This window comes from Helianthus annuus, chromosome 4, assembly GCF_002127325.2.
Source record: "Helianthus annuus cultivar XRQ/B chromosome 4, HanXRQr2.0-SUNRISE, whole genome shotgun sequence".
Taxonomy (NCBI): Eukaryota; Viridiplantae; Streptophyta; class Magnoliopsida; order Asterales; family Asteraceae; genus Helianthus; species Helianthus annuus.
In genome coordinates, this window is record NC_035436.2 from 111,555,903 (window position 1) to 111,561,937 (window position 6,035).

General features: G+C 40.4%; 1 long non-coding RNA gene across 1 annotated transcript; it reads right to left on the bottom strand.

The window, feature by feature from the left end:
* Positions 1-4,241: 4,241 nt before the first annotated feature.
* On the bottom strand, positions 4,242-5,570 carry LOC110936102. The gene is made up of 3 exons (XR_002589722.2): positions 5,218-5,570; positions 4,965-5,121; positions 4,242-4,884 (listed from the first exon to the last, which is right to left on the bottom strand). It is a non-coding gene; the product is annotated as an uncharacterized LOC110936102 (long non-coding RNA).
* Between the last annotated feature and the right edge of the window lie 465 nt (positions 5,571-6,035).

Genomic DNA, 6,035 nt, shown 5'->3' on the forward strand with positions numbered 1-6,035 from the left:
TTTCCACTTTAGTACTTTTGAGTTTCTTGGGAGATTTTTATTGGATGAGGTGTTTGGTGATGCAGGCCTATTCATGACTGTCTGAGCAGTACTTGTAGATTGTTCCAATCCAAGATCTTCTTTAATCATTATCTTAATGCCCTCTTTTACAAGGTCATCACCAGCCATTAATTCTTGGATTGTTTCAGCACCCAACTGGTTTTGATTCCTTCTTTTGTAGATGGCAGCACCAGCTGGAGCAGTGGTTCTTTTGACTTGCAGCTTTGGTGGTCTTGTTGAGACCTCTGCTTTGGAATAGTCAGGTTTCTGTGGAACTTTTGGATCCTTCTTTCTAAGTTCCTCCAACCTTTTGTAGGTGGCCCTGACCCTGTCTTCTTCCCACTTTGACACAGAATTCTTTGACCCATAATCTGCTACTATCAGCTCCTCTTTCATTCTCTTCAACTCTAAAGCCTTGTCAGATACAATCTTTTTGAATTTTTCAGGAGGAGTATGTTTGACCTTATTTTTTTATCATTTCTTGAATCCTGGCTGCTTCACTTTCAAGCTCAGGAATGGTCCAGACCTTATACATGTACTTCTCTCCTTTGTATTTTTTGTAAGCCATGATGTTATCAATGTAGTCTTTTCTCAAGGTCTCATCTGCCCTTTCTGAGATTTGTTGACATACATTTTTAGCAAATCGCTCCAAAGCACTGACTTGTGTAAGTAGAAACTGATAGTTCTGCTGAATTTCTCTATCAGATTTCCCTTGTGTATTTCTTTTTGAGATATCCTCTGCTTGCTTAGCCTTGACTTTCAAATATTCTTCAATATTGTTAGGCCTTGGATATCCTTCAACTGATGGCAAACTCCTTTTAGCATGGTCATCCTCATAATAGAAAGATTTGATTTCTTCTCTAACTACTATGAGTTCCAGAGGAAATTGAACACCCATAGGAGGTAATGGCTTTTGAATTTGAGCTGAAGAGAGAGGAATGGGATTTGGAATTGTGACAAGTGATAGAGATTTTGAGGATGTTTGTGGTGGTGAAATGTCATCATCTTTCAAAATTAGCCTTCTCCTTTTTGGTTGAGGAGAGACTGATGATGTTTTGAGTGGAGCAGTGGTAGTGATTTTGGTGGCAGTGGTTTGTGATTAACTAACAGTTGTTGAAACAACTGGTGTTTCAACCACTGTTGTCATTACAGCAGATGTTGTAACATCTGATGTCTTCTACTTTTTGGCTGGAGGTGATGATGGAGGTAAGGCAGTGGTAGTGGTGTGTGTTGAAGTGATGGCAGGTGTTTGGCTGACAATTGTTAAAACCACTGAAGTATCAGCAACTGTTGACACAGCAGTTGTTACAACAACTGTTTGGATGGAGGTTTGATGTTGGGGGCTTTTGGATGGTGGTTTTGGAGTATGCTTTTTGAGTCTGGATGGTATGCACTTGGGTTCCCTCACTTTTCTAGTGGGATTTCTTTTTAACACAGGATTTTGAACATCCTCTGATTCAGAACAACTCTGTGCATTCAGCTCCATGTAAGCTCTTTTCTCCTCATTCCACCTTGACAAATCCTTTGCCGCTCTGTCCCTTTTTACACTTGCTACAGCTTCATCAAGTGCATTTTGGGTAACATCAACCTTTTTGCTACCATCTGGCAAGGGAATGTTTCTGGTCAAAGCATCCTTTTCAGGTTTAACATACAAACCATCATCTATACCCTTCTTTTTCCACTCCTGAATTTTCTCCCCCTTTTTGGCATTATCAGGGGGCAGTTGATCGATGAAGAGAACTGTGGGAGGAGCAGTGCCAGTGGTTTCCAATATATGGGCCGTGATAGCCTTGATATCAGCTTGAGTGTTTCTAAACCTGGACTCCAGCATGTTTCTCAGCTCTTGTACATGTATGGCATGTTGCTGATCAGCCATTTGTTGTTGTTGTTGTTGGAGAAAAGGTTGAAATAAGTTCCATATCTCATTTACAGCAGATGCTTGTGATGGAGCAGGTGCTTGAGGTGGAATAGCAGGGGATTGCAGCTTTGGTTCTTTCAACAACTGATGCAGCACTTCTTTGATTTCTGCAACAAAAGTATCTAGTTTTTCCACTCTGGCCGTCAATTCCTGGTACTTTAAATCATCACCCAAGTTAATGGGATCATCTGATTCCCCACCAGCAGTGGTTGTACCAATGTGTGACTTAGGAAATGAATCCCAAAAGTCATTCATTGATGTCCCTTGTTCTTGGTACTGGGGTCTTCTTCCTTCAGCACTTGATAGCCTTTTGAAGGTACCAGTGTCACACCCCGAAAAATCAGAGCTGGCGTGACTGGACCGGTATCTTCATTGCACAGCGGAAGCAATAAGCTAAGACTTCTAAACAGTGAACGCCCGCTAAGTACTCAAATCACCATGGGTTCTCCTATTCCAACCGTTCCATATTTTTGAAAATGCAACCTGAGAAAGAACATGCGAAAAAGTCAACACAAAGTTGAGCGAGTTCATAGTTTGTTTTGAAAAAGATTTAAAATAAATCTTTTTGATAACCGGTTTAAAAGTTGTTGAGAAAGCATAGTAAAATCATTTTCTCGGCATGATATATGAAAGTTGTGAGTCTAGCCCACGAGAGTCTTTGTAAGCAGGACCAACTCGTCCTCTTACTTGTACATAAGTTGAAAACATTATCAAAGTTTGTAAATACATGTATTATGAGTTTGCGTCAAATGAATATCAAAAACATTTGAAGGTTATAGTGTTGTAAGTTGGTATGAAAAACGTCTATGAACATGTTGATCATTAATGTTTCGCGAGGACATTAATATATGCGACGACATAGGAGGTACTCAACCCGCGTAGGCAATTTTTAGTGTCGAATCACCTCGACTGGGACACAACAGCACTCTAAGTGGTCACCCATGGACCGTGAGTGGGGCTCGCCCGTACCCATTAGATCTAACCTTTGTTCCTTGGTCCTCAAAAGGATTAATGGCACCTCAGTTACAGCCTATGCTCACATGATCTAAGAGTTCATTCCATAACTTAATCATACCTAAGTTTGACATGTATTTCCCCCCGAAAGTTGAAAACCGTAACGTTGAAAGAAAAGGGGGACATGAACTCACTGAGTTGTCTCGTTTTTCGTACGCAGGCCAACCCAGTTCCGTTGTTGTAACTAGGACATTCTCGTCACTAGTCATGAAAATCATGCACGTTTTGTAAAACCGGTATGTTTAGTATAAACCTTTCGAGTTCGTTGAAATTCATTTGCAACATGGTTTATAAATATGTGTTTTCGTTTATCAAAATAGTGTTTGCTTTTGCAAAAACTTGCATGTCTTTCCACCCCCGAAAACATTTATAAAAAATGTAAAACAGTAAAAAGTGGGGGTTATGAACTCACCTGGATATTCCTGTGCAAGGCTAGCTTAGTGTGATTCCGTAGTGTCATCCCACGAATGTGAACTCGCTAGCGTGCAACTAAAGCATTCCTAATCAAGGAATAATGATAAGTTTCTATTTCGTAGCTAAACTACGTGTCCGAGCTCTACCGAGTCGCTAACAAAACGACTCTACGAAGGAAGGTGTGGATGAATAATGGTACGTACTCAAAATGTCGTATATGAAACGGTCACATACCGTTGTAGTTTTCGTAGGATGGAAATAAATAAATAGATATACATATCGAAACTTGATGTTTGAAACGAATATAGACAATATATTCACTTTATGAGAATTCGGGTTCTAGGCGATGGAAAGAAATATAAATAATCATATTTATATTATATAATTTCCAAATATTAAATGTTTGAAAAGTGAATGCCGAATTCCGATGTTTGAAATAAACACGATTATATTTATTTTATAAAGTAACACGAAGTACGACGTTGAAATAAATATAACAATTATATTTTATTTTATCAAAGCACTCGAAAGTATCGGTGTCCGAAGTAAATATAAACATTATATTTATCTTGTAAAAGTGTTCAGAAATATCGATGTTTGAATAAATATAGATAATTATATTTATCTAAGTAAGTGTCGGGGTTCGGAAAGTGTAACTCACTTGTTGTCGAGAAATTTTAGTTTCATTTTATAAGTTGTATAACAACACTAAAATACGTATACTTTTATATTTGGTTTTATAAGAAAACTAGAGTTTCGATTGGTGTCGTTTTTTAAGATATACTCTCGTTGTGTAATTCGAGTTTTTATGAAAATCGGGCAGAGTTTCCTCTGTTTTTAGAATAACCCGACAATAGAATGCGTCGTATAATTTCAAAATTCAATCACTTCAAACAAAATATACTAAAATTTTATGAAATACTATAAAATAAAATGTAACCAATCGCTAATCCATTCGGGTCGAGCTCGGTCGCGTATAACTAACTAAAATCTAACGTAACTAACTCGCTACGCTAACAACTTTACCGGGCCTCTCGTGTTGACCAGGAGTTGACTGTTGTTGACTACCTTGACCTGTTGTCGACCCGAGTTGACTCGGGTGTTGACCGAGCCAACCGGGTTTGACCCGAAACGCAGTTGAGTTGAGTCGAACCCGACTGAGTCGCGAAACCCAAACCGAATTCTGCCCTTGACTCCCGTTGACCAGCATTGACCAGTCAACCTGACGTGTTGACTGGTTTGACTTTGTTTGACCCGAACTCCTCGTTGACGGCTGTTGACCGAGCCCGAAACAATCCAACTCGGAACCAAATTCTCACACAAAAGAAAACAAAACTCAGCTGGATCTAACCAAACATAACCCGAATCCGTAACCTCTTCACTCGAACCCGAACTAAAAGATGATAACCACCACTGCTGTTGTGCGCCTCCGTTAGCCACCCCACCCATCACGGTTGACATCTTCCATCACCATTACATCATACACCCACACTACTACCCTGAAACGAAAATCAAACAGTCGAGAAGACGGAGATCGAGCCGGATCTGAAATAAAAGTGGAGAAAGGATCATGGCTTACAGAAAAAAAATCATCACCATCTTCATCGATGTGGACAAAAACCGAACAATCTTCGCGAAATTCCACCGCCACCGCCGTGAGCGGCGTCAGCGCCGCCTGTCGTCGCCGGTGTTCCACCGGCTCTGACAACTTCGGCCGGTTGTGATCTTCGTCGGATCTGAGAGAGGGACGAGAGGACGAGGTGTTTGAGTCAGACTACATAAAAATAAAAATAAGAACATAAGGATAAATAAGGTAAATGTGTAGAGCTCACCGGAGTTCCGGTGGTCACCGCCGCCACCGGACGTCTCCACCGCCATCAGCGGTCCGTCGCTGGAAATGGTACTCCTGCGTTCTCTCTCTCCCTCGCTGGGTTCTCTCTCTCCTCGAGTTCTTCGATTTCTCCGCAGCATGGTCGTTTAACCAAGAGAAAGGGAGGTGTCGGGTGGTTTAAAAGGGTAGGGTTTCATCAAAATGCTCAGACTTTAGATAATGAAGGTTGTGTGTTGTCTGTATGTTCATTTGAGGGAAGGAAGGATAAGATTTTTGTATATAAGTGTGGGTTTGGATAAGGTGCAAGAATTAGAGGATTTGGGGAAAGCAGGAAACGTATGCGGCTAAAAAAAATGAAAGGATTAGGGTTTACACTCTTTAAATACATAGAGTTTCCCTAATGGGCTTGGGCTTGGGCCCAAGGCCCACAAGCCCAATCTCGTGATTAAATGGTCCGTAATTCCTACGAGACCCGTTTCCAAACCCGAACTCCATACGTGTCGTAAAATAAAGTTTTAGATTCAAAATAATTAAAATAGTGTCGGTAGTAGTTGTCATCGCGTCTGAACGCCGTTTGCATAACAAGTGCGTAAAACACGTCGTTTGTTCGTTTAAATATGTTTTTCGATTCGGTTTCGACTACGGATATAAAAATTTAATTACGAATCAAAAATATATCATAAAAATTTAATATTAGTCGGCATTGTCAGTGTTTTGATCGGTTTCATTTCGTTGTCGTTTTACGTTTAACATGTTTCTCCGTAAACCACCGTTCGCGCACTGTAAGGTCGGATAGACGTTTCTAGGCACTCCAAAGGC